The sequence below is a fragment of the Ciconia boyciana genome, chromosome 20 (assembly GCF_034638445.1).
Source record: "Ciconia boyciana chromosome 20, ASM3463844v1, whole genome shotgun sequence".
NCBI classification, from domain to species: Eukaryota; Metazoa; Chordata; class Aves; order Ciconiiformes; family Ciconiidae; genus Ciconia; species Ciconia boyciana.
In genome coordinates, this window is record NC_132953.1 from 2,414,409 (window position 1) to 2,440,611 (window position 26,203).

A 26,203-nucleotide genomic window follows, 5' to 3' on the forward strand; every position below is an offset into this window, starting at 1 on the left:
TGGAAGTCCCTGCCAGCCCCAGGTGGAACAGTGGCAAGTTGGGGAAAAAACTCATTCTTCACTCTCAAATTGTTAGCACACAGCTACGCACGTCAGATATCACTCCCGCTCTGCCAAACAGCTGGGCTACCCTGGGCATCTCAGGGACTGATAGAGGGTCTGTGAACAATTTCAAAATCCCCCTGATGGTCATTGCTGAGCCTACATGACTTCATCTCAGTTACTGTTATGTTTTTGAGAGTCAAGAATAACATTAATTTTCCATATCTTGTGGTTTTTGGAGGGTGTGAATAAATTCTCTTGCTGTGAGTTACTTAGGTATCAGTAAACCCAACCCAGCAGTGGTGAAGCCATTGAGCAATACAGAAGGCCCACGGTGGAGATGTGGCAGGCAAAGACTCACCAGTGTGACACATCACGAGGTCCTAAGTGTCAAGTCAGAACCATCAAGAACAACTGCAGATACTCCTTATGGTCACGATAGGTCTACTCAGAGAAGTTACCTAAATTCAAAACTCATGAAAAATGAATTTACCTTCCTTTTCTACATTTGGTTTCACACCTTATACACATGCCTGAATACAAAATGCCAAAAGACACCACACTGCTGCCCTTTCAGACCACCAGGAATCCAGCAACCCCCCAAATCCTTCAGAAAAATAGCTTGTTGGCCTATCGACAAGAAAAGCTCTGCCTTGTGATCTCCCACCACCATGCTGTCTCTTCTTAAAGAGGTATCTCAGCAGGGGCTGTGAACTAAAGTGTCATTTGGTCCAATGGTCACTTGAAGTTCGGCACAGCTCAGAAGGACTTAGAGCTAGCATCTCACAGCCTTATTTGCCTGCTTGAACTACAGAGCAGCTAAAAGCTAGTACTACCTGTTAGGCCATGTCAGAGGACTACAAAACATACTCTGGGGAGCCAAAAATCAAAGCTGGTTTTGGTCTCGGGTTTCATTCCGCTCATCCCTGTGTTTGGGACTGCAGTTGCACATATTTTCACCAACTGATCCTTGTGAATTCTCAGGGTCGGAAGAAGCAGGGAGGGCACAATGAACGGCATATCCCAAAGTCTGAATGCTTCCTCAAGGCAAACTTGTACCCATGGTTGTTAGGGCTACTTCCTCCCTCACCTCTGAGTTTCCCTTCCTTCCTCCAGAAGCATCTTGGTTTTTAATGTGTGCTCCTCAGCTGAGCTAAAGCACACAAACACACACGGAAAGCCTCCATTTTACTCAATGGATTTCTGAATCCAGCTCAGGAGGAATGAGCCTCCTACATGAACAAGTGCACGAAGAACAGGAGGAGAAGGAGAGACCTCATTTAAGACTATACAAGGGGAAATTGCAAAAAATTACCTAAACCTTTAGGAACATATTTATATTTTGATTTCATGTAATATTACTTCCTGGTTTCCAGCACATATTCCCTGGGCGTCCCCTATCAAATATCAGGCAGTATTAAATCACTGATCCCTGATCCCCGTAGCTCTCAGAAAAACATCTGTACTAATTTGTTGGTTTTCCTTAACATGAGGGCCAGATGAACTCCTCCAGGGCTCAGCCAAGTGAGATCGCTGACAGATGCAGAATAGAAGTGCAAAGATTTTTCCTTTATTAAAAATAAGGTTCCACACTCCAAGCCCTGAGCTTGTCGTTTGCCAGAGTGATGAAATGACACGCGGCAACCTTGATCCAATACTGTTGTGGATACAAAAACAGGGTTCTTACCTAATGCTAGTCCACTAGCAAATGATTTCTGACAGCACATCCAAACTGGCATGGGCCAACAAGGTGAGGGGTCTGGCAACTGGATACAGCCCTTTTTTACTAGGGGTCTCCAAAAGATCTCAAAGGCATGTAGTTATTTAAGTTCACTGACCTGTGAACGCATCAAATCTGGCGCCCTGCTCACCACTTTCAGGACCCCGACTCCATTTCTGACAAACTTTGCTGCAGCAGTTCAACATGAAGCTGCCTTCTTAACAGGGGCAGCAGACGTGAAGGTAAGCCAGCTCTTTTGTCCTCGCTGTTCATGACAAGGCACCTCGGTCCAAATCACCAAAGGCTGCTGCTGGAATAAACCGCAAAGCCCCAGAGGGATGAGCTAGCACCAGCTTTGGTGGGTAATCCCTGACACCTTTCAGCTCTTTCTTTCTATGCACCTACAGCAAGTCAAACTCATGCTACAGGTGCACCAGGCAGTTTGCAGAAGCAAGCAGTCAGGAATTAAGAGGGGCGAGCTGCAGTTTGCTCCTATCACCTTAGCCATGATGTTTTGCATCAAGAGCCTCATGCACCCCAGCAAGGTGCCCACACAGGCATTTATTAACGATCGTGCAGACGTTCATCTCAGCTACTTCCATTTTCAACCACCATAATAAGCAGATCTAGCCATATTCCTATTTTACAGATGAAGCTGTTATCCTCTTCTACTTTTGCCCTGGCTTGGGAAAGGCACTGTACTCCAAAAGCAGTTACTTGCAACTCAGTTGAATAACCAGCCTTCCCCTGAAACAAAAAGTAATTTTGGGACTCAAGTAGAGTCCCAAGAGAAGGTTCCGTCTACACACAAGTAACAGTACAAGACCTTGGTTTTCTCCCAGTCTGGTGGGCTTTGTGACATGGATGCTTCTCTTTCGCAGAAGAACGGGTACACTTCATACGGGATGCTGAAGGGGTATCAGAGGCTGGCCTTGCACTAACAGGAATATTAATCGAAGTGCTAGCTAGCTGCCAGGGAGAGACCTACTTGCATGTAAAACCTCACACATGTTTAGCCCCAAAAGACTCGCCACAAAACTTGTCAGCACAGGAATGACTCACGCTCCTTTGCCAATGCTGGTGGTTCACGGTGGGCATTCCCCCTTCAGGAAATTCTCCCTGGCGATGATCCAGTCAAAATGCAGAAGAAAAACCACAAAGCCAGATCCGTCCACCAGAAGCCTGAGGATGCATCCCAGCCAGGGGCATCGGTCAGCCCACTGACAGCCTGTATCTGCTTTCAATAAACTTTTATAGCCTGTCAATGCGCTGAATCCTACGCAATAAAATCTGTGTCATAAAAAAAGTCTTGCAGTGCCAGTGTCTCTTTTTTCTTCTTTTTAATTTGAGGAGAGCTGGGAGGGACTGATTCAGGGGCCAAGTTCATCAGATTCTTTTTTTTTTTTTTTCAAAAAAGATCACTTTAAATTACAATGGGAATTTTCAGAGCCTCCTTCTGGGGAGAGCAGCCATTTTCAAAAGTGACTTCATTTCCAGAGCTGGCTTACCTCCCAGTATTTGAACAAGCAAGGAAAGAAAAGTTCAGAAAGTAGATAGATTTCAAGTTTAGCTTGATTGGTTTCAAGTTTAACAGTCCTAAACCAGCCATTAAAGTTCCAGGCAAATTCTGGGATGGTTCAGCTTATCCGGCAGCCAGTCCTGAACTTCAGCTCACCGACCAGGAGAGATGATCCTGTGACAGCGTTGCCTCCAGTAGACATCTTAATGCATAAACCTGGCACAGACAAGGAACCTGAAAACTCTCAGCTAGCAAACCCGTAGATTTAACCCTGCAAGGGTTTTGCATGGACTTTTACAAGGCACCAAGGTCTGAAACCCTTGGTTGGCATCCCTTCCCTGGGATGCACTCTTGTGGCAATCGTTAAGGGCCATATTGAGCCACCTTAAATCCCTTTCAAGTCCCTGCAGCGGGTGAAATGGGGAGCAAGGGACATTTAAGAGCGATTCGGAGACCCCAGTAAAGCACCAACTGGAGACACAGGGACCAAGGAGACTTTCAGGCAGCTAATAGTCTCTTTATTCCCTACCTTTAAGATGCATAGATAACATTGTTTTCTTAACGAGCATGTTAGGAAGATAAATATGCTGCCAGTGGTGAACAGGCTCCATAGCTCTCAGGATATGCAGCCCAATTCCCAGTCCCACTGATGGCTCTTTAGGGCCATTTTCACCCCAGCTGATGGTTGTTTGTAATGCCTGGTTATCAGGCAGAGTTTTCCCTGGGAGGAGCAGGGCTTTGATCAAGCTCCTGCAAAAACCTATGAGTAAGCAGGAGGAATTTTCCCTGCTCGCATTGTTTGGACTGTCAGTCACCCCTCGCTTTGCTACGAGGAATACATGAGCCTAGGAGTGAGCTGTAAATACCACGTCCCAGCATGTGTCTAAGGGAGGGGGATTCACGCATGTAGGGTGCAAACAGCTGTAGCTATAGACAGCTGTTCTCCACCACAGCACATTGACTGATGGGGTCTCTCGCCGAGACGTCAGCTTTCACTAGTGTTTTAGGAAAGATAAGTCGCTAATGACCACTGTTTAAATGATTCTTGGCAGGAAGAAAAACACAGAGGTCCTTTATGAAGAGTTGCTCTTTATCTGTCAGAATAGCAGCGCCAGTTAACTTTTTTTTTGTTTCCATGCTATATGTTGTCTCTGGGGTGGGTTGGGGGATGCACGTGGGGGAAAAACTGCTTTCCAAGTCTTCTAGACTAGATGTTAATGTCTAAGACATGATGGACTGCATGCTAGAGTCCCATGGCTGTATCTCCTAATATCACCTCTTCAATTTTTAAGCACTTTTGTTGCTGGTGAAAGGTGGGGGATTGACAGCAATCAGTTTGAACAGCCACGGGAGAGGCGAGGAAAGCTGCTCTGGTCTGCCCTGACCAGAGGTACGAATTCAGACTGACAACACTGCCCAGCCATCCATCCCAGAAGGGTGATTTATACTGATGGGCGGCCTCTGGTCAGACTGGTTTCCCATAGCATCCCAAATGGCAGCTCTTTGGGGAGTTCTGCTAGGAGTCTGGCTGGCCAGCAAGCAAACTAAATAACATAATCAATGCCTATTCTCCAGCTGCCATTACAAGAAGAAAAAGCAAATACCACAAGCCATACGCTGGTGACAGAAAGCTGACTCCAAACTTGCATGACTTCAGAAGTCACTCGGTCTTGCTTTCCTATTTACTCTGTATGTCTTGTACCACTTTGGACTTCAGCCGCCACAGTACACAACCTTTTGCAATGGCAGCAAACCCAAGCTGCATGCTTCTTGACCCAAAGCAAGCACATAGAAGTTATATTTGCCAGATCCTTTCATAAGGAGCAGGGTGGGTTCCTATCAGGCCAGTGGTAGAGTCGCAGTGAAAGGACACTGTGTTAGCGCAGTGGGGAGAGCAGGTTCTGGAGAATCTGGGTCTAATCCCCTCCTGTGTGACCTCAGAAAGGTCACACTTTTCCTCCTCAGCCTCCCCATCTGCACAGAGATGGACAGCCAGACTGCCCTACCAAGTGGTGAGCATTAACTTGTGCCTGAAAGCACGTTGAGAGACTCAGATGACAGGTACTATATAACTGCAAACTCTATTATATCATTCCACCATCCCCTTCGCCAAAAATCTGCCTTTGCGGAAAACATCCAGACACCAAATACTTCATTAAGTGAGGATGTCTGACAGTAGTTCAGCTACGTAGAGATGTTAAATAGTAATAATAATGAAACAATACTCAGCATTTGAGGATGCTGTACATCTTCAAAGCACTTCACCAAAACATTAACTGATTATACCCAAAATAAATTGCTTGCAGCTGTTAGAGATCCATGAGGTATTCAAAAGAAATGGATGGAACATCATCCATCCTGGATCATACAGGGGATGCATGAGCTATAGCGTAATCAAGAGCTCAAAGGAAATAACTTGCAGGGAGTTCAGCTTTTAGTGCTCTTCTGCTGTACACCTCAAAGCACGGTTTATTGTTAGAAAAAGCAGCACAGAGGCTGGAGCTACCTCCTCTCGACTGCAGAAGAAAGTTGTGACAGAGCCAAAGCCTTACTCAAAGTTCAATGTCATACCGTTAAAACTCCTATTTCAACTTAATCTTAGCAGAAATAGCTGCATGCCAGACAGCTTAAGGTATCTATGGTGTTTATAGCCACAACCAAGAGAATATACATCCAGCCCTCTTGTAGTAAACACTGCAACCTCATCCAACAACCCCTTTTGCACTCACCTGTCTTAATTTAAGCATGGACCTCACTACTGCAATTCCCCTTTATGTTGAAGAATGAAGGCTACCTCCCCGCAGTCAGTTCACAACCATGACTTATAAAAGCACCACATCCTGCTCCTCTGCCCACCTCTCCCAGCCCCAAAGCAAGCAGCTGGGAAAAAGCAGTGTCAGGTGCATACCCAAAAGCTTCTTGCTGTACCTGCTCGGTAGCACAGATGCACTCAGAAGAGCGCTAGGGCACTTGCATCTAAATAAACCCAGGAGAAGCGTATTATTTCCACATACAATTATTGGTTAGCTTTCCAACACTGCAGCTAGTTCCTGGCCTGTTCCCTGCCAGAGCACAGCATCTGCCTGGGCAGATGCCTGGAAAGACCCGAGCGGGGACCTGGCATCTGCAATAACCATTAAGGTATAAAAGGTTGTTTGTTCACAGAGCTGCAGACTTGCTCATTTATAGCGCACGGCTGAAAACTGCCATGGCCTGGGGTTTGCCACTGACCCACTTTGCAATTTGCTTACATTCTCTCGCGGTCCCAAAGGGCAGAGCTCAAAAGAAAACAAGCCCTGAGAAGCCCCAAAACAACCACCAATTTAACACCACTTTACCACAGCATTAGGCTTGGCCAGTTTAGCCTATCCCTTCCAAAAGCAAGGCAGCCCGCTCAGCGCAGCATGAACATCTGATCTCTCATCGTCTCTCAGCAGGAGTGCAGCACATCAGGGCAGATGTGCTGTAGCACAGCAGTAGAGAAAGAGTGGAGTGCACACAGAGCATCATCCTTGATAACACCTGCAGCAGCCAGCACAAATCAAAACTGATAGGTCCAGCAGAACTTCATTTTGGGGGGTGAGCTACGAAAGGATGGAAGAGCAGTGTCACCATGGAAAGAGCAGGCAAGACGCAGGTCAGGATTAACACACACCTGCCAGCACCACACAGGTCCAAGCCAGGAGCTTTCCAGATGCCAACGGCTAAGATGAAGGCAGAGCAGCCAACCTCGCGTCTGCACGGGATTGCAGCGTGCTGCAAGGAGCTTATATCAGAATTCAGGGAAGTCAAGCCTTGCTGGGAAAGGGGAATGGCAGAGCAAGCGTGAAGACCCATTGACACAGCCTGCATCTAGAGGAAAGAAAAGCAGCCCCTCATTTTCTTGAGTATTAAAGCTCACAGCATGCACAGTCTCACAGGAGTTTTGGTTTCAGCCTTTTCTACCATTTGCATGCTGTGTACTGGAGATCATCCTGCCACACATCATCAACATCTCCAAAGAATCCCAAGGTGACTGCGTTTAAAGTGAAACCTCCAGTACCCTCCAGGAAAGCAGACATGCCCTTGGTAATGGAGACAGCAACCTATTTAAAGATGAGCTATTTAAAAGCAGTAGCCTGTGGTACTTCGCCAAACTCTTTGCGCTTGAGAAGAACGCAGTAACACATTTCTCTGGTTTGCCCCCAGTTCACAACACACCGACTCAGACATGGCAGTCTGGCAGTTTCTGCAGACCAGGGGGTTTTGTTTTGCAAACCACATTTTAGTGGGGGATCACTATGTCTGCTGAGTGCTTTAGGCTCTGCAAGACAGGAATCACACCCTCACACTGTGCTACAACAGTTGATAGAGATCATTTTAAGGAAACTGTTTAAACACACACCCCATGCACCACCTCAGCTTGAGATGTATGCTCGAGGACACGAGTGTGGAACAGGGGCTGAAAAGCTCCCCCCTACCTTGTGCGTGGTAGAAGGTAACCTCGTAACTTCACACAGCACATCAACTGTTGGGCTGATGGTGGGACTAGATAATCCTAGAGGTCTTTTCCAACCTTAATGATTCTACGATTCTATGAACTCAAGATATTAGGCATGGTCTGATATCAAGGGACAGTGCTGCACTGGACAGAAGGATGCTGCGAGAGGCACTGTGGATCTCGGTCAAAAGAAACGCCTTTAGATGCAGCTCTGTCATTTAGGATCTGTAGCATAAAACATAAGGCAGGCTGTCAGCAGGTTGAATTGCTGAAGTCTGAAAGCACAGCTTAAAAAAAATATCTCCGTGTGGGGCATCAGAGTGGAAAGATCCAAGACCTGTTGACAATCAGCACTGGCGTATATTGGCAGAACTACATGCGAGTTCCCAGGGCAGGTGTGAGCCGTGCCCAGAGCCAAGTGCTGCAGTGATGGGTCAGACACAGGCTGGACTTGGGGTGTTCCTTCTGACCATGCCTCACCCCAAGTGCTGCAGGAGGGTCTGTGCACCCACGCGGTCAAGGGAGGAGAAACATGGAAGGGCAAAGCACACACAGCACCTGCTTGGGCTGTGCCTGGATCCAGTCAACACTGTCAGCCTCTCACTAAAAAAACCACCACAAACACGGTTTCTCCCATCCAAGCCTCTCTCCTTCCCCCTCTGAGCTCATTCATGGCTCAGGCTCCGGGACAGCTGCCGGGTTGCCAAGTCCCCCCAGCTCGCTGAAGCACAGAGCAACACGATCGGGATGATAGCTGGGCCAGCTGTTAGAAATCACTGCAGGACTCAAAACAACTACAGAAAAGACCAATCAGGGGGAAAAAAATAAACCAGCAGAAAGCCCCTCACTCCTTTTCCTCTGCCTGCACATTGTGGTCTCATTGTTACCCCCATCCTTAAATCGCCAAGTGAGCCCTGGCCAAAATGACAGCTCATTAGGAATATTTAAAAAATACACTGGGTGGGGGCTAGGGAGCCCAGGGAACAGGGACCAGGCAGTGGATTTTTTCACACCTAGGTGATTGTTTTGAATGCAGCTCAGGTCCATAGAAGTGACCTTGAACCTGACTGGGACCAGTGCCAGCAGACTCCAGTGTCAAGTCCCCCCTCCAGGCATCAGCAGAGCCACACTGAAGTTCACAGTACAGCGGGAAGGCGAGCTGTGTGCCTGCAGGACCCGCTGGTACAGGAGGGCTCATATACGTTTCTATAGAGGCTCTGCTTCTAAGACTTGCCCAACTCAGCAACCTGCAGGCTTAACTCAAAGCCAGAATCCTCCCTCTACAAGAAAAAGCCCTTTCTAACTACAGGGAGTTACTGCCTCCTGCAACAAAATCCACCGAACTCTTTTGAAAACACCATTTTGTTTAAATTAGAGCACATTAAAGCAGGCAACCATGCCCTTGTCTATGTTTATGGGAAGCATGTTGTCTTCGCATGGTGACTTGCACAGCGGGCTACCAAATGTTCTCAACTGACACTAAACATCAGCAAAGGGACACTGAGAGGATGGAGAAGAGCAGGATGTCTGCTCCCTGAACACGTCGGGACCAGGAACAGCACAAGCTCAATAGCTCAGCAAGGAAGAGGGGATTTTGAGATGCCAATATCCACAGGACCCCCACTGACAGCAGCTGGGCAGCAGCTCTGCCTTGTTCTCCCTAAGAGAACAAGGGTGGGGGGGCAGCCGATCAAAAGTCTTCATGCCCAAGTGGGATACCCCTCACCAAGGGGGGACAGAAGTCTGTCCCTGCACATCAGGGTGGGATGGGGCACGGATGCCATAAACCCTGGTGATGGTGACCAAGGACCATGTGGGAAGCTGAGGAAGAGCAGCAGCACTCCGGCAGTTAAGAATATTATATTTTCTCAGCGTATCACCTTACTGCTGCTCCACAGCCTTCAAGGCAGGTCTTCCCAGCCCCTCTGTTTTCAGCAGGCAGGCAGCTGATTTCAATTGTAAGCCATCACCAGGGGATAGTGTTATTGTTCCACTTCCCCTCTGCTCTCTGGCTGGCAGGGGCTGTCTCAGTGGCAGTGCTAGGCCACTCTCCCTCTACATCCCACTGCTTGCACAGGACCCACGCTAAGACACAGAAGCCTGGCAGTTTCCCTCAAGATTTTAGGTGCCTCTCTACCTCTGGGGTGGGAAGGGGGCCAGGCTAACATGCTGCTCCATCTGCACTACTATTGCCAGTCCCACAGGTGACAGATATCTTGAGCATCAGGACTCTTAAGACATGTCTCCACACCTCCTTCATGCTGTGCTAGCTCCAGAGAAATAGCAGAGCCCCAGTCTGTCAGCTCTATTTAGCTTTGCTGCAGGCACATCTGATGAAGCAAAGCCAGAGGTTATGCTCCCCATTACAAAGCTGGAAGTAAGGTTGCAAGAAAAAAAAAACCCAGAGCGGACACAGTTCTAGGCTGTGCCTGTCATCAAGATGCCTCCTGAGCTGTTTCCACCATCATCTCCCTAACGCACAGCAGTGTTTCTGTGCAGAGTGTTTCTCCAGCACTGAACCCTCCCCACCTTTACTCCCCTCTGCAGGGCAGCGTATTAACGCTGCTGTGTGGCCATCCAAAACGCCCTGCCCCTCCTGGCTGTGAGCTAAGCACGGTGTTTCATGGGGGAGAGGAAGGGGACGGCACCTCTGCTGTTCAAGAGACTCTTGGCTCTTCAGAAGGAGCAATCGTTGCACATACATTTCAGCAAACCCGTGGGCTCCCACATCCTCTCAGCACATTAAGAAACAGCTGACTAGTTAGTTATTAGAGAGTCTGGTCCAGATGAACTCCTCCCTTCCTGTCCTCTGCCTTCCAGAAAGCTGGTCTCTCCCTTTGGAGAAGTCTCTCACCTACAGCAAAGGCTCTGGCTAGAGAGCCCAGGGGTTTGTCATTTTTGGTGAGAACAGGAGCCACTAAAACCTCTCTCCTGCGATTGCTTTTCTTCACCGAGCCTCCAGCAGAAGCATCCTGACAGCTTGCTACCCTCATTTCAGCCCCCGCTCCCTGCGCCGCTTCTTCCCATGCCACAAGCTCAGCCCCACTGTCTCCAGGTGCATAACACAAGCATGTTTCTGCCTAAACACTACTCCTGGGCAACTGGCTTCTTTCTCTTCCATTCCTTTATCCTCGGAGGCTTTGCTGCGTGCACAGAAGACAGGACAGATGTACCGGCTGCTGCAGCCCAGGGTGCCCTGTGGGACAGTAATTGCAGGATGAGGTAAGGCAGAAGGAAGTGGGTGCTCTAGGCTGAAGGGAAGGACAGCTGTGGCTGTTCCCAGGATCTGGAGCAAGTTAATTGATAAATACCAGAGTTGGACCTGAAGGAAAGCCGGGCATTCACAGCCAAGAAAGCCAAATTGCTTTGGAAGAAGCCCTGGCCTTTGTTGCACAATCTCTACGCAAGGCACTCACTGTACTCAGAGAGCAAGAGGCAAACTAGGGATAAGCAAACGCACACCCCCTCACTCAGTCTCGCACAGCCCAAAACACAGCTCAGCGCAGGCCTCCAGCTTCCCATCTACCAAAAAACACAGCCTCCAAAAGCCAGCACTGCAGCTTATCCTGTGCAGCTGCCCCTGGAGAACTCAGTGTAAGAAGCAGCAAGATGTCAGCCTTCCTCAGGGCTCGGAAAAGTCAAAGGCACACGCCACCCCGTACAGCCAGCTTCTGTAACTCTCCGTGCTTGACGGCCTTTGAAACCTCAGGGGAGAGTCAGCAGCAACAAGGACCTCAAGCATTCTTTCCAAAACAAGATTAAGTACACAACCAACTGCTAGGTAAATAAAAACTGCAAACCCTTTAGCTTGAAGCTTCACAACTTTCAGCAACACAGACTTGTGCTTCTCTGGACACTTGCAGTTGACAATTCATTAAAAGAAAGCTCTGGTTACTTCCCACCATCCCCTAAGTTCACCCAAATCCTACCTTATCGCACAAGCAGCAACTCAGATCCAGCGAGGACTTTCTCCGTGGCACCAAGCTGCCACGTGGTAGCTCAGGATGCTCCGACTGTTACAGAAAAGACCTGGAAACAGGAAAAAAGAAAGGTATAAGTCTTCAGAAAAGTCAGGGTATAACACGCTCACATCCTCCTTGCTGCTCCTCAAGTCCTTAAATCTCCAAGGTCACTGCAAACTTCTTACCACAAAGAAGACATCAAACACACCAAGAAAACTGCCTTTCTCATCCCTGCCCTGAAAAACTCAGCCTCCACTGAGCCTGATTTATATAAACTTGTTGCCCTCACACCCCTGCGAGGACAGGTTAATTGGAGCCACAAGGTTGACCTCCTTCTTTTCTGCAGGTGGGACAGTTTACTTTGTTAGCCCTCTTCCTCCTCCTTGTTTCCCAAACCGTCCCAGATGGCCCAGGGAACTGCCTTTTAGATGCACTTCAAAGCCTCTGTGGCTGACTGATACTGGAAGACTTGGGAAACCCTGTATTTTTCCACTTTATCTAAAAAGCTTCATAAGGCTTAGAGAAAGCACGGGGCATGATTGTGCAAGAGATCTTATCTGAGTCACAGCCATGCACCTGGAAGCACACACCTAAACCACCTGTACAACATATATACACTAGGCTTCCCTTCTTGTACGTGCCAACACAAAATCACACGTTCATTTCAAACACAAACCACTGGCGTGCACTTCCAGCCGCAGCAGCGGGATATAAACAAAGCCTGCGTGTATACACACACGCATATGTACGCGCACACACACAAAAATACACGTGCACGCCCTTGTGTGCACATTATCTGTCTTCCGTTTGTATTTGGCTTGGCTGCACAGCCTGCTCTCCGTGGGCTCGGCCAGTAGATATCCAGGCTAAGATAAACACCAGACAGCTGCTGGGAGCCAGAGATATTTTGGTGATTAACAGCTGTGTGGGGCTATACAACAGAGACCCCCCCGACCCCCGCGATCCCTCCAGAACAGGCTGTTTCATTTCAGATTTCTGTTTGTCAGGCCAAGGCTGGAAGCGATCAGAGGAGATTCTCTGCAAAAGGCGCAGGTGGGAAACCTGGCGAGGAGAAGCCGTTGCCCAAAATCCCATCCCTTCCCCGGCATGCCGGCCGGGGCAGCCTGCGTTGGCTTTACCCAGCGCCTTTTGCGCAGCACTTGCAGCCACAATTGCAAAAATGCGATCGCTTACTTCAAGGTTTCTTGAATCCATGAAGGAATAGCAAAAAGCTTACAGTGAAGCCTGTTCTCGTGGCACTTACGGTTTAACTGAATACTTCAGAAGACGGTCTTGCAAGTGTTTCACTTTGGGCCTTTTGCAAATGGGCTCTTCTCCACTTAGCGCAGGCATGCAGCAAGTGCCGGTCTTGTCCTGGAAGAGGAGAAGCTGGGAGAAGGAGACAGACCTGGGCTTTGGAATAAGAATGGGGCCGATACACAGGGAAGACAAAAGAAATTTTATTACCCCTTCGTACCAAGAGGGAACGGGATGCATAGGGACTGTAGGTGATCATTTCCAAAGAGCACAAGGAAATTCCCAGCCTGACTTTCCCAGTTAGAAAGGGGAGCCGCAGCCACGGCAGGACTGCCGCATGGAAATCCATCCCGAGCAGCAGCAGGCTAGGATGCCTTACACACAACTGCGGAGCTAAAGACGTTTTGACGGAGGAAAGGGGCGAAAAGTGGGAAGTTGCTCACAATGAGACTATAAAAACAAAGTCTAGGGATTAGTTAATAATGTGTGGTCTGAGAAAACAAACACATCTCCCCATAAAGACCCTAGTTCAAATAAACTGGTGGTGTTGTCATTAAAACCCACCATCTGCATGTCTGTTTTCCACTGGGTCTAGTGTGAAATTTAAAGGGACCACTACGTGGAGACAGAGTCCCCCAACATCATCCTTTGGGGCACTTCAAAATCCAGATGTGGCTGAAAGACACCGTGACTTGGACTCATCCCTGCATAGCATTCGTATTGAAACTAAACGTATATAACTGAAAGTCCTAAAGCTTTTATGCAGGAAGCCTAAGTTGGAGGTGCTGAGTTACAGCAATGGCTTCTTGTTTTCAAAATGATGAAGCCTGCAGACCCTAAAAGCCAGCAAATGTAGGTGTGAGAGATGGCTGGTTGTGCCTAAGGTGATCGCATGCCCCGTGGAGCTCTCCTCTTCCTCCTCCTCCTCCTCCTCCTTCCCCTCTCTGCTCCCAGCTCCCACCCTGCAGTGCAATAGGTAAAGCTCTGGACCTGAGAAACCAGGACTAGTACTAAAGTCCCCGAGCTTGGTGGGGGAGTGGAGACCTCCCTGGCTCTGCTCAGGTCGCACTTTCATGCCTGATTGCAGCTCATCAAGGCCCAAAGTCTAATAATGAAACGACCGAGGCTGAGAGCTCCCTCTGACAGCTTAACTGATGGTTGTAATTAGGGACCGGCCCACACAGCTTTTCATTAGTGCGCCGCACAGCACAAGACTTATTACGACTGTTGTGGAGAGACTGCGCTTCACGTCCAGGAAAAAGGCACCGAGGCCCCCAGCCTTCAGGGGAAACGGGAGCAGAAAGGCTTGGTGCAAATAGGGAGCTCTGCGCTCTTACAGATCCGTACATGGCCATCGGCGTGCATTTTCAGTGCAGGGCGAAGTTTTTACGTGGAGTTTGCATTCTAGGTACATCCAAGTGCATTTTGATTTCATTGCACGTTGCATATTCATCATTTTTTAAACTTCTGTGGCACCCTACTTATTCCCCAGACGTTGGTGACTGCAGGCAGTCTCTTGAGTCTCTGCTTCTTTCTCTCCAGACAATCTACGTATCCCCAGATGAGCCTGACCATCTCTTTCCTTAGCCCATGGGTGACTGGTTTTGGCTATGATTCACTCACCAGCCTTCTCTGAGTACTGGCTAAGATCTCCCACCGCAGTTGTGGTGATGCTGGGTAGCTGGGGTGTCTATATCACTTCCTCTGTTTTGCTTCCTGCAAAATTAAACACATTTTCTTAACACAGCAAAACACTAACCATACTAAGAAATATCTTCATTTTCTAGATGATAGGTAGAAGAGAGTTCTCTGGCGTCCCTATTTTCTTCCTCCCTTCTGTCTTTCCAAGCAGAACCTGCTTCTCTCTCCTACACTGCAAACAAGATCTTGGGTTTTGTCAGTTTGATTCTGCAGCTTCAAGTTTTCTTACTCCGGGGCAATGTCTGCTCTTCTCATAGCTGTTTTATAGAAGAACTTGTGATTGCAAATGGCAAAGTGAAGGAAAAGGAAGTAAACTGGTTATTGTGCCAGAATCACTCCTGGCACTCCTCCCATTTCTATTTTCTCTTACATTATAAAGCTGGAATAAATCAGAAGTGAGCGCTACACCGGTAAACTGATGAAAGGGGAGCAGAATCAGCACTCTGGTCCCTTGCACTGGTATAAAAAGGTGTAGTCCCATGCAGGCAAGAGTTATCCTGAATTACAAGTGGTGGGGAAGGAGAATAGATTCAGAGTGTTTATTAGCAGTCATAACCTTAATCAAATAACACTCAAGGATATGTAAAGAAATCTGTTCCACTGCAGCCTCCCAAGCCAAATAAAGGAGTAAATGGGACTTCTATCAAAAATCCCTTTTAAAACTCATGCCTGTTGGGTTCTAAAAAAAAAAAATCCCTATTTCTTGGGGAAGAGCCAAAGCTCCAGAGGAGCTGCCCTAGATCAAACCAGTGGCCCATCGCGCCGAGCTTTCAGCCTCCTGCTGTAACCAGCTCCAACGCACTGGACAAAGGTGATGCCCCAGGATGAACCTGGCCGCTTGGGCAACGGCGTCCGTGTGTGGAAGGAAGAGGATGCTCTCCCCAAAGCATTGGCCCTACAGGCATCTCCCAGGGCAGAGATCTCGATCTACCCATTTCACTTTGCATAGCAGGAGCCTCATTTGCTCCCTCTCCCCCATCTATGGGACTGCTTTAGTTAACGTTTACATATTATGGAGAATTATATGGGGGGGCGGGGGGGGAAGAAAAGAAACAGACTCTGTGTAATAGAGGGGCATGTAAATAATCACTGGCCTAATCCCCTTTGACAATGAAAGATATCCAACCAGAAAATGTTCACGTCTGTAACTCAACCTGAAACTTAAGCACAAGGAAGTAGTGTCAAAAGGGGACTTGGGTTCCCATAAAAGTCTTTCTGCTTCCAGACCCTGGGCCCCCTAGCCAAAAAAACAGAGCAAACTTCCAGACATAACAGCTGAGAAGTGCAGGCCTCACAAAGGGACTTGCTAACCTCTGCCGAAGAGACAACCACCAGAAAAACAAGCAGAGGGAAGGAAGCCTTCAAGCCCAGATGAAGTACCTGCCACAGAAGAGAGGCACGTTTTCCATCAGAGATCTAGCAGGCTGTGGTGCGTTATCCCACGAGGGCTGGTGAAAGCCCTCCCAGGAGAGTCATTTGATACCAGGCTGGAGAAAGCCCTGGAGAAGATTTGTGGCTGGAGTCTGTTCTCCTCCGCTCTTGTGCAACTCCTCTGAAGTTGATGCATGGCAGAAGAATCTAGCTGGGCGTAGGAAGAGGAGTCCCTGGGCAACGAGAGGTGGCTTAAATAACCTAAGTGTGGTTTCAAGTCTCTTGCTTGATCACTTCTATCTCACTAAGGACACACAATGTGTGAGGTCCACCAGCATGGCAGGACTGAAAATCTTCCTGAAAGCAGCACGCATCAGCTGGGCAGTGGAGGGCACCTCCAATGGAGCGGGTACTCGTCTTTGTGTCGGATGCCTGAGGTTAATGCCTCCTTTGCAGTCAGTGACGACATATTAAAGAAGAGAAGCAATAAGAGCCAAATTTTGGGCTACTTTTAAGAGCAGAGGGCCAGGTCAGGACCCGGCTTCTGGTATTTTAATGAAGAAAGAGAACCCCTAAGATGGCATCGTCTTTTCCAGGGCAAGCAGCTAGCCTGCTATATTCCCTGCCTCCACTAACCCTGCCTTGCCTGCCCGCCCCTCAGCAGCTCCTCACGGACTGCCAGAGCACCACGCCGCCAGAAACCCAGATCATCTTCTTCCAAGCACGAAGCACCCAGGCAGGCACCTGCCAAGGGTGGGTCAGAGTCCACTCTCGCAGCAATGTCCCGTGGTCCATCAGAAAGAGCCCTCGTGGGGGCAAGAGCCTGCCCTGTTACTGCTCTAGGGGAATCCCGAACTTAAACCAGAAGAGCTGTCTCTGTAGCGCACACAAATACTTCCTCCAGCCTGGTTAAGCCACCAGACTAGGGACCGGCTGGGGATATGTGACCACCATAACCCAACAATCAGGTCTGTTTGAGAGCGGGTAACTTGTTCATCTCAGTTCCTCCCATTATCTCAAACTGCGTGGTCCCCCTTTAGCTTAAGACCCCTACCAAAGGCAGGGTGAACCACTGGAGCTTCAGCATTGCCTCCGTGTCCCTAACAGGTCCTGCCTGTGCTGCCTCCGGTCCGTAACACTTGCACGCTGCACCCTCTGCCTGCACAGAAAGCAGCGACAGCCTGATGAAAGAGAAATACTAAAAGTCTTGGGAAAATGGGCAGCAGGCTGCAGAGAGCAAAGCTGCTCAGTTGCAGGACTTCACGGTTTCCCTTCTCGCCGTGCGTGGTGCTGGCTGCATTTCGTCTTTCTTTACCCAGAGCCTCCAGACACAAGGCTCCACTGGTATTAAATTCCCGCCGCGTGCGACAGTATCCCTCCCCTGATACACTGGGGAGTTTCTCTTTGCTGGTTGGGAATTTTCCGATGAGATGGTTTCTCATCGGAAAATGCCGATACACTGAAATCAAAGCCCTTTGTGGGAACGTACCAGTTTCAGGGAATCTTTCATGGGAAAATCTTCTTCAAGCCCAGGCTGGAGCTTTCTGCCTGAGAAGCGTGAGCAAGGGCACTCCACGTCCAACATCTCCATCACCTGGCAGAGCCGGCGTCCCCCCGGGATGTGGACGCCAACACCTCTCTCTGTATTTTCTTCTCCCCATCCCTAGGAGCTCTCACCGTGAGGTTCACGGTTCTGCAGAGCACAGCCATGAGACCTATTTTACCTCTTATAAATGCTGTAACCCTCAGGGACACAGACCCTTCAGCCCTGTGGGCAGGAACTTATCTCGGGCCATGGGGAAGGGCAGATCTGGATGTGAAGCCACGCTCGCCGGCACGTGTCTCTTCTAGATCACTTGTCCGCTGGCTTTTCCTGAGAAAAAACAGGCAGAGCCTTGGGTTCACCATGAAGGAGGGCTGGAAATGGGCTCAAGCTTGGGAGGAGTTCCCACCCGGGAGCTGGGCCCTGTCCTGCACAGAGCTCTATCCTGCGGGGCAGCGTGGTGGGATTCACCAGCGTCCCCCTGCCCACGGTGGCTTTCCCGTGTCCCTCGCAGGCTCTGGGATGGCTGAGACAACAGCACCATCTTGTGCCTCAGCCTGGCCTGGGGAAAAAAATTTAAGGAACAGCCCCGAAGCTCCCTCTCGTGGCTCCTGCAGCGAGCAGGTCACACCAGCCAGGAGCAGATGTTTGTCTGCACATCCCCACGACGTGCAGGGTTGAAAGTGGGTGTGAGCACAAAGCAGACCTTGCAGCTTCCCTGCTTCCCAAACCAAAGCCTTTCAGAGAAACCACTTCTGGGCACGGCACGTTCGTGCCTTGTCTGCCCCCAACTCCATCCACAGCAGCTGGGGTCCACGCGAGGACATCGTGCAGACAAAGGTTTATCCTCTGGGCCGGCAAGTTGTGGATTTGATAGCTCAGACCTGCTGCTGCAGAACACGGTGCGTTATTTCAGGAGCTAACAGGTTTCACCAAAAAAACCATCTGAAGGGCTGCGGTCCTTCAAGAGATGTTCAAAGCCCAGGGAGGTGCCTCCATCTGTGACCTGTGCTGCTGCAGAACACGGTGCGTTATTTCAGGAGCTAACAGGTTCACCAAAAAAACCATCTGAAGGGCTGCGGTCCTTCAAGAGATGTTCAAAGCCCAGGGAGGTGTCCCCATCTGTGACCTGCTGCTGCAGCGCTGGGGCCCGTAAGTGCTAACCTTACAGGCGGTATAACTTAAACTGCCAACTTCTTTGGCCGTTCAAGGTTGTTTCAGGAGGATGGCTCACTGCAAACACACTGTCACAACATCGACAGTGGCTGCAAAGCTTTCAACACCGGCAGTTTCAAAGCTGGCACTTCTAACCTAGTCGGTGCAGAGCTGGGGGGGATTTGATCAGATGAAGTTGTCCCTATTCTTTCCCAAGTGATTTCTTCCTCTGCTGCAACCACTTTCTAATTTCACATCGTGATGAAATCAGGTCCTTCTGAAGTTTTCCCCCAGAGTGATCCAGAGGGCTGACAGATTGCAAAACCTCTTAGTGCTGTCTTATCTGCCAGGGCTTGTGCTACACTCCAGGCTAAATACAGCTGCTGCCAAGCAGAAAAGATGAACTTTTTCTTAAGGACAATACAATCTACAGGCCAAGCATAAGAAGCTTTTTAAAGGGTATTTGTAGCTTTAGATGTAGCTTTAGCTCCAGCTTTGCCACCCAGGAAAGGCAGTGACAGTAGTCCTGTTCCTTCATGCTAATCTTATATCTGGATGTTTCAGGGTGCCTGATCTGCATTCCCCTCTCTCACCCGCATAATTTTCCACTCAAGCCACAATAAAGACGTGCAGTTTTCAGCCCCGTTCCCCTCCTTCCCTCCATGCAACCCCACTTTTTCATTCCTAACCATTGCGCTGCGCAACCACCCTCAGCCCTTCTGCGTCCTCCGCCTCCCACAAGCATGGGGCCCTTGCCTACGCTGCTCTCCAACTCGACGGAGATCCTTCGCCGAGGCTGCCAGCCAGGATCTTACCACGCTTGACTAGCGCGAGCTTAGCATTGCAAGTTAAGCCTGCCTTCCCGTGTCCCTCGCCACGCACGCTGAACTTTCCAGGGAATATCGCGCCTGACGGCGTGCCAGCCTTGTTGTTCACTATCGATGAGATAATGTCTCTTAAATCTGGATCCCTGACACGAGGGCGTTCAACCCCCTTTTGCCTGTGGTTGCGTTCCAATTTCAGGACAGAAATGACCAGGAGAAATATGAGAGGTTAGTGACATTCTTGGCTTGGAAATCGTCAGCCTGTCGTGGAAAGGAATGTGATCAAAAAGAGACATCGCTGGTGTTTATTTTCAAGCCCTTGGTGTGGGATGCACTTTAATACACGCTGTTCTAATGCAGCTTTTGGGCTTCAGGTGAACCTTGCCGAAGGGGGTGGAAGAGGTTATTTTTGTTGGCGGAACGTATTGGGTCAAGAACAGCCCTTAAAAAGAATCGCAGCACATCGTGCCTATTTATACCTTGGACGTTGTTTTCCTTAAGACAGGAGGGATGGACAGGCCCTGCATCCTGCTTTTCCATGCAGGTGGTGGCAGGAATGTTGCCAAATGCCATTCTGAGTGCCTGCCTCGAGGGATAGGGGCATTTTCAGACAGTCCACAGGGGCTGCTTTGGAGATGCACATGAATAAAGCTGGGATAAAGCTGGGATAAAGCTCTCGAAACGTGCAAGGATGTGTTTGTGCTGAAGTGTGTTGAAAACGACAGCCATAAGCTAGTTTATTAGAATTCGCTTGCATGGACAAAAGCAAAAGCTTAATACAGCTTGATGGAGTGTACAGAGCCCAGGGCAGACTTGGTTCAATAAAAGCACATTGCCTTTTGAGATAGCGATGAAGTACAGTGCTGGAAAGGCTCTTTACCAGTCAGTCACGCTGGGAAAGCTCCGGTCGCTTCGTCTTCATCCCTTTGTCACAAAAGGAGCAACGAGAAGCAATCCCCATCCTCTCAGAGTTATTGACTTGTTCCAACAGCCCTTTTTCTAGAGGAGCAACTTCCTCTCCCAAGGCCACATCCAGAGGAGCATGGCAGGTAATCTGGGTGAGAAACAAAGCATGCTGTTTGCGTGCCAGTGTTTGCAGCACGTGCATGCTGGAGATGAGGGAGGAATCCAAGAATTTTTATTGGCCTCATCACACAAAAATGTTGACGAGATCCCTACCGGCGCAGGAGCACGCTCCTGTCGCACAAACGAATTCCTCCAGTGGCCCCGACTGTACGGGCAGCAGATAGCATCAGAGCATCCGTCGAGAAGAGAAGATTACGGAGTGCTAATGCTTTAAAAGGCCTCAGTTCCCCCAGCGGCTGCAAAGACGAGCAAACTAGAGAATATGTTGCAGACAGACCATCCAACTTGTTTATTTTTGCAATAAACAAGTCACAAGCGCTGTCGGCCATCAGATGGAAGGCACTAGCTGTCAGCGGGAAGAAAGCTCAGCTCGGTTAGCTGTGCCGCGAGCAGGACGTCCTGCACCCTGTGCCAGCCAGGCACAGAAAGGATGAGCCACCGACATGACAACCTGAGCTGAAGTAATACAAGCTCGGCTCACGTGGCTCTTTCTCACCATCCTATATTGCGATAGCTCCCGAGGCACCCAGAAATGGCATTGATTCTCCAGGGGACCCAGCTCACAGCTGCCCTTACGGTGCTGTGCACGTCACCGCCTTGCAGCAATCAAGTGAAGCTATTAAATATCAAGTACTTCCCATGAAGCTGACATTTCTAATCCCCACGCTGCCTTCCCTTTTCACACACTGGTGGCTGGGGCCTTTCCCCACTGCGAGGGGCTTCCCCCCCTTCCCCCCCCCCCTTTCTCCAGCCTTATTGCTCCCTCCCACTTGCAGCTGAGAATTAAAAGACATAATAAAGAGCCCTTGAACCGGAGGGGGAGCGTCTGGTGGGGGGAAAAAAAAAAAAAGCAGGTCCCTTGTTTGAGCCCAGGATTCATCTGCCTCTCCCCGTGGAGATAAAGAGGCCCTTTCACCCCAGCAACCAGAAGGTTGAAGCTGGATATGTGCTTACCAGCACGGCCGTGGCTGGGAGCTGCCAGCCTGGGGTCTGACGGCGGTGACATTTCTACCTCAGATTAGACGGTACGGTGCAAAAACGCATTAGAGTTGCTGGGGAGACTGCCCCTTCATAAGGCTGCACGCTTGGGAGCGAGCCGCTGTAGCTATGAAACCGGGCTACGGCGTGGCTTCAGCCCCTTTCTGCAGATTAAGGTTAATAAGAGCCTCCCCAGCCCGCCGTGCCCACCGCGCTCTCCCAGCGGAGAGCAGACCGGACGGAGGTGGGAGCCCAGCGCCTCTAATATCCCCACCGGAGAGCGCGCTGTGCCCCCGCTTTTGTTCTCCGCTTCTGCCCAGTGATTTTCATTACAAATATCCTCTTATCATGCGCGCATGGGGGGGGGGGGGGGGGAGAAAGGGGGCCACACCAAGAGAAAGAAAAGGCTGCTTGCTGGAAAACCAGTAATTACAGGGCTCGGGTTCTCCTTGTGGAGGATTCATACGGATTTGACATGGCAGAGTTTCACACGTACGGCCCCTCCGGGGGTGAGCTCCTGTTTCGATTTCATTATCGGCAAGCTGGGCTGCCAGGGGAACTTTTGCCCCGAAACGAGTTCCCAAAAGGGGACAGTTGCACTTCTTTTATTATTTGCTTTGAAAGCAATTTTGCTGCTGCCCCCCGAAGCCTCTGTGTTGGCTCAGGCGCGCGATGGGAGAGCACAAATGCCATGAGTTGGCTCGTCAACACAGCGTTGCTGCAGCCGGGAAGCATGGGAAATCTTCTTATATGTGGTCACCACCTATTTTAGCAAAACCTGGAGGCGTTGAATCAACCCTTCAAACACCTTCTAACCCCACGCATGACTTGTGAAGCCTGTGCTCTCAAGGTGCTTATAAAGAGAAGCAAATTCTCTGTTCGTCCTTTCACAAGGGAGGTAAAACATAACCCATGTATAAACGGATGCAAGTAAAGCCTTACAGGAGCGAAACTTAACCTTTTGTACTCACTTGTCATAGGTATTGTGTGGTTTTCTTCAGTTCAAGCTGAACGGGTTAGCACAGCACCCAGAGCTTTGCGGCGTTAGGACGTCTGCACAGCTCTAGGCCACGTTATCAACCGTATTTTACAGACGGGTGAAATGATGGCCAAGTTCATGCAGGAGGTCCGAGAGAAGAGAAAACCAAGCTGCCTCCTCCCGGCTCAAAGAGCGTGTTAGCAACAGACACCTCTCCTATTCGCTAATGCATCCTTGTATATTGTACGCAAACCCGAGAGGGGGCCTGTCTGGGGTAATTTTGCACCATTTCTCCAGGGAATGTATCTCGGGGCCAGTCTTCCACCTTCCTTGGTGCTTCGCCAAAAACTCTGGGACATTTGTAGGACACCTCGCGGTGGCAGGACTGATGACGAGAGCCAGAAAACTCTGTAGGAGAGATGTTTCTGCCATTAGCGCATGCACTTTTAGACAAGCTACCCTGATCCTTTGTGTTTTTATGATGTGTACAAGACAAGGACCAGCACATCGATCCACTCTGCAGTCTCAGAGGTGAGGTACAATCCTTTGATGACAAATACTAAGAAATCTGCTGTCGTGGACAGAGCCCTGTAGTACTAGAAGTCACTCCTGTCCCTGAAAGCTCACAAACTCGACGTCTACCTGCGTACTTCTAGGTGCCTGGAGCCATTATTCTTGGGCCAAATGCGAAGTGGGGACTTGGACTGTAGCTTAGGTTTCAGGTAACCCCCCTCTGCTACTAAAAAGGACTCCCAGCTTTATGGTTTGGCTCCTCATAAAGACAGGACCATTTGCAAAACTGAGACCCAAGCCCTGCATTTGGTTTCCAAACACGCTGCATTTTGCTTTGGTTCTGTCTCTTAATTCCCATCGTCTTTTCTTTCTCTCCTTATTTACTTGTTAATTTCCATGGGTCTTAATTTCCTGCACCCCGAGCCCCGCTGAGACCAGCCTCTGCCTACATGGGATTGCACGCTACAGCCCTTCCCTCTTCAGGGAAAGGTCAGGAACGGAGGTTTAGTGTGCCGAGAAGAAAGGCAGCAGCAGACAGACAGAGAGCCCTCATAAAGATCTGGCTGTGAGCCTCTCTGAGAAAATGTCAGGTTGGGGAGGCTATAATAGCTTTAATCTGCAGTACAAGGGGATTAAAAGACTCGTTCTCACAGGACAAAAAAGAAAGGAGCGGAGCGGAAGGAGCGGAACAACGGGAGAATGAAGGCTGCAAGGGGAGGAAGGGAGAAAGTTAAAGAGCTCAACTATAAAGAGCATCGGGATTTAAAGAGCTCCATCTTCTAGCGTAATAAATGTGAAGTGGCCTGCATGGAAAAGGGGCTTTAGCCAATGGCTTTGCTTTTGCTTTTTCACACTAAGCACACACACTTCAGCCTTCTTCAATCAAGGCAACTTGTTATGTTTGGCTTTGTTGATTTTCAGGGGCAAAGGAGTAGGAGGGGGAAACAGAAGGTTAATGAGGCTCTGCCAGATGCGACACTCGAGAGAAGCGGTGGGCATTATATTTTTTAAACAGTGGTTTAAGGGTCTTTGATGCTCACCCCTGCTGTCCCTCCTCCAGCACCTCCCTCAAACCCCCCTTGTCCTCGAGGGCCGTGGAAGAGCGAAGGGGCCTGGGAACAGGAAGGAAGTACGCCGCATTGTGGGAAGCTCTCCTCAAGTACTGCTTGAGCAACCTTTTCAGCCGCTCAGCGAGGCCAGGAGACGAAGAGAGCGTAATTGAAAGGGTAAGGAAAGAAGGCGACTTTAAATACTTTTCCAAGGGGAAAAAACAAGCCAGTGCATCCACGGCAGGACATGTAAGGGCCAGCGAGCCACCAACACGGACAAGCAAGCTGAGCTCCAAAAGGGAAACCAAGTATTCAAAGCCAGCTTTTAGCATTGCTCACGTACCGCAGGAAACAGGGTTTCTTAGGGCTGGATGCTAACCTCAAATCAAGGCAGGACTGCTCCACTAGATCAGCAGGGAGGTTTGGACATATTTACTTGAGTCTTCAAAAATCTTTGAAGAAATGGCAACGCGGGAAGGTAAGCCAGCCACCCAGGAGTCCTGAGTTTCCTCCCATTAACACACTCACCAGCCTAAGGCACTCCGAGAAGAGAGAAGCTGGTTTCCAGCAGTCCACTGTGTTAAACAGGACTGCAATATTTGCTCCGATCTTTTACGTTATCCACCTTCCCAGCTCAGCAGGCCTACAAGTCAGGAGAGATGCTCCAGGACAACACCAGGCACAGTCAAATGTCTAAGGCAGGTTCTCTTGACTATTTTAGCAGCTCAGCAAAGTGCTGGGGGCTGGATAGTGCTCTGTGCACAAGTTGGACTCAGAGGGAAAAAAATAAAAAGACTTTGTAACATAATAAGCAAGTTCCAGACAGGAATTAGAGCATAGCATATCCAGTGGAGACAGGGGGCTGGAGTGGCATTAAGGTAGGAAGAATATAATTACCTGAACTGGACTGTGGCCAGGATAACGGTATTAATTTTTTTCAAGAAAGCCAGAAGTGCCAAAACCTGGATTTTACATTTAAATCCAGAAGATGGCAAATCACAGCATCCCGATTCTCTTCTTCCAGCGTGCTGCTGGAAGGAAAGGTCTCCTGATAGGTTTTCACTCCTAAAGCCTACTGCTCACGGCCACGATGGGAAAGCTCACCCTCAGCTTCATTTGGGAAGCCCGATGCCATCCCAGCCCTGTAGCTACCGATGCTCTGCTACAAGGCACAAATCACCGAGGCAATGCCTGCACCTTGCAGTACAGAGAAAACGTCATCCCACTCCCCGTAACTCACCCGCAGGCAATAAAGCCACGCTCCGTCACAAATATAGTCACAAGCAAGCTCTCTCGAGCGTAGCCCCTAGTTCGATCTGGTATTAATTATCCACTGTTCTGCAGAGATAAATGCTTAATCCTCTGGCTGTTGACACTGGAAATGGACCAATCTACCCTGGGGTGGATATTATACCGGGGAACTTGGCTTCAGCTATGATCCCCACATCATGTGCTGTACAAATGTTCACTGGCTTGTAGGTAATGGATTTCATAGGGTGTATGGGATCTTTCCGTGGCAGAGCTAATCCAGAATAATACATGACTCAAGCATTCATTGTATCAGGTTTTTCTTCCTCCCTCTGTTTTTTTTTCTTCGATGTAATATTTCCAGTTTCATGTGGCATTTCTCCTTTTCAGACATTCTCTATTTCCTTATAGCTTACCAGCTTTCCTCCTCCAGGACTGATATCAAAGTGAACTTCCTAAGCAGCAGTGCCCAAGGGATGCGGAGATGGGTCTGCACAACTCCTGCTTCTCTGGGTGCCTTTCACTTTCTTCCAGGAGAAAGGCCAAAGATCTCCACATTGCTTCTCTGGTTTCACGCTCCCTGGAAAGCCTAAATCAAGAAGTTCGCTTGTCAGGGAGAAAGAAGCAATGCTGATGCCACCGGAGATGGGAAAACTGTTCCCATTTCTGACCAAGCTGCTAAGGACTTCGGTCTTTCCCATGTTTGAGCAGTCCCGCTAATGCCACTGTGTGCCAGGAGGGCAAACCACTGTCCCAGACCCATCGCCAGCAGCACT

General features: G+C 49.4%; 1 protein-coding gene across 17 annotated transcripts in view; it reads right to left on the reverse strand.

Annotated features, from left to right (window-relative positions):
• Positions 1-26,203, reverse strand: part of SNX19 (sorting nexin 19) — a 132,023-nt gene that overhangs the window by 77,755 nt on the left and 28,065 nt on the right. For 12 of the 17 annotated variants that reach the window (XR_012045888.1, XR_012045892.1, XR_012045884.1 and 9 more), the window contains 4 exons: positions 25,844-26,016; positions 14,604-14,696; positions 12,988-13,112; positions 11,691-11,790 (listed from right to left, as the gene is read on the reverse strand). The gene's annotated coding sequence lies outside the window, so the exon portion shown is untranslated. Of the gene's footprint in view, positions 1-11,690; positions 11,791-12,987; positions 13,113-14,603; positions 14,697-22,609; positions 23,026-24,707; positions 24,951-25,843; positions 26,017-26,203 lie in introns of all 17 variants that reach the window. The other 5 variants (XR_012045885.1, XR_012045886.1, XR_012045889.1 and 2 more) reach the window with 5 other exon arrangements.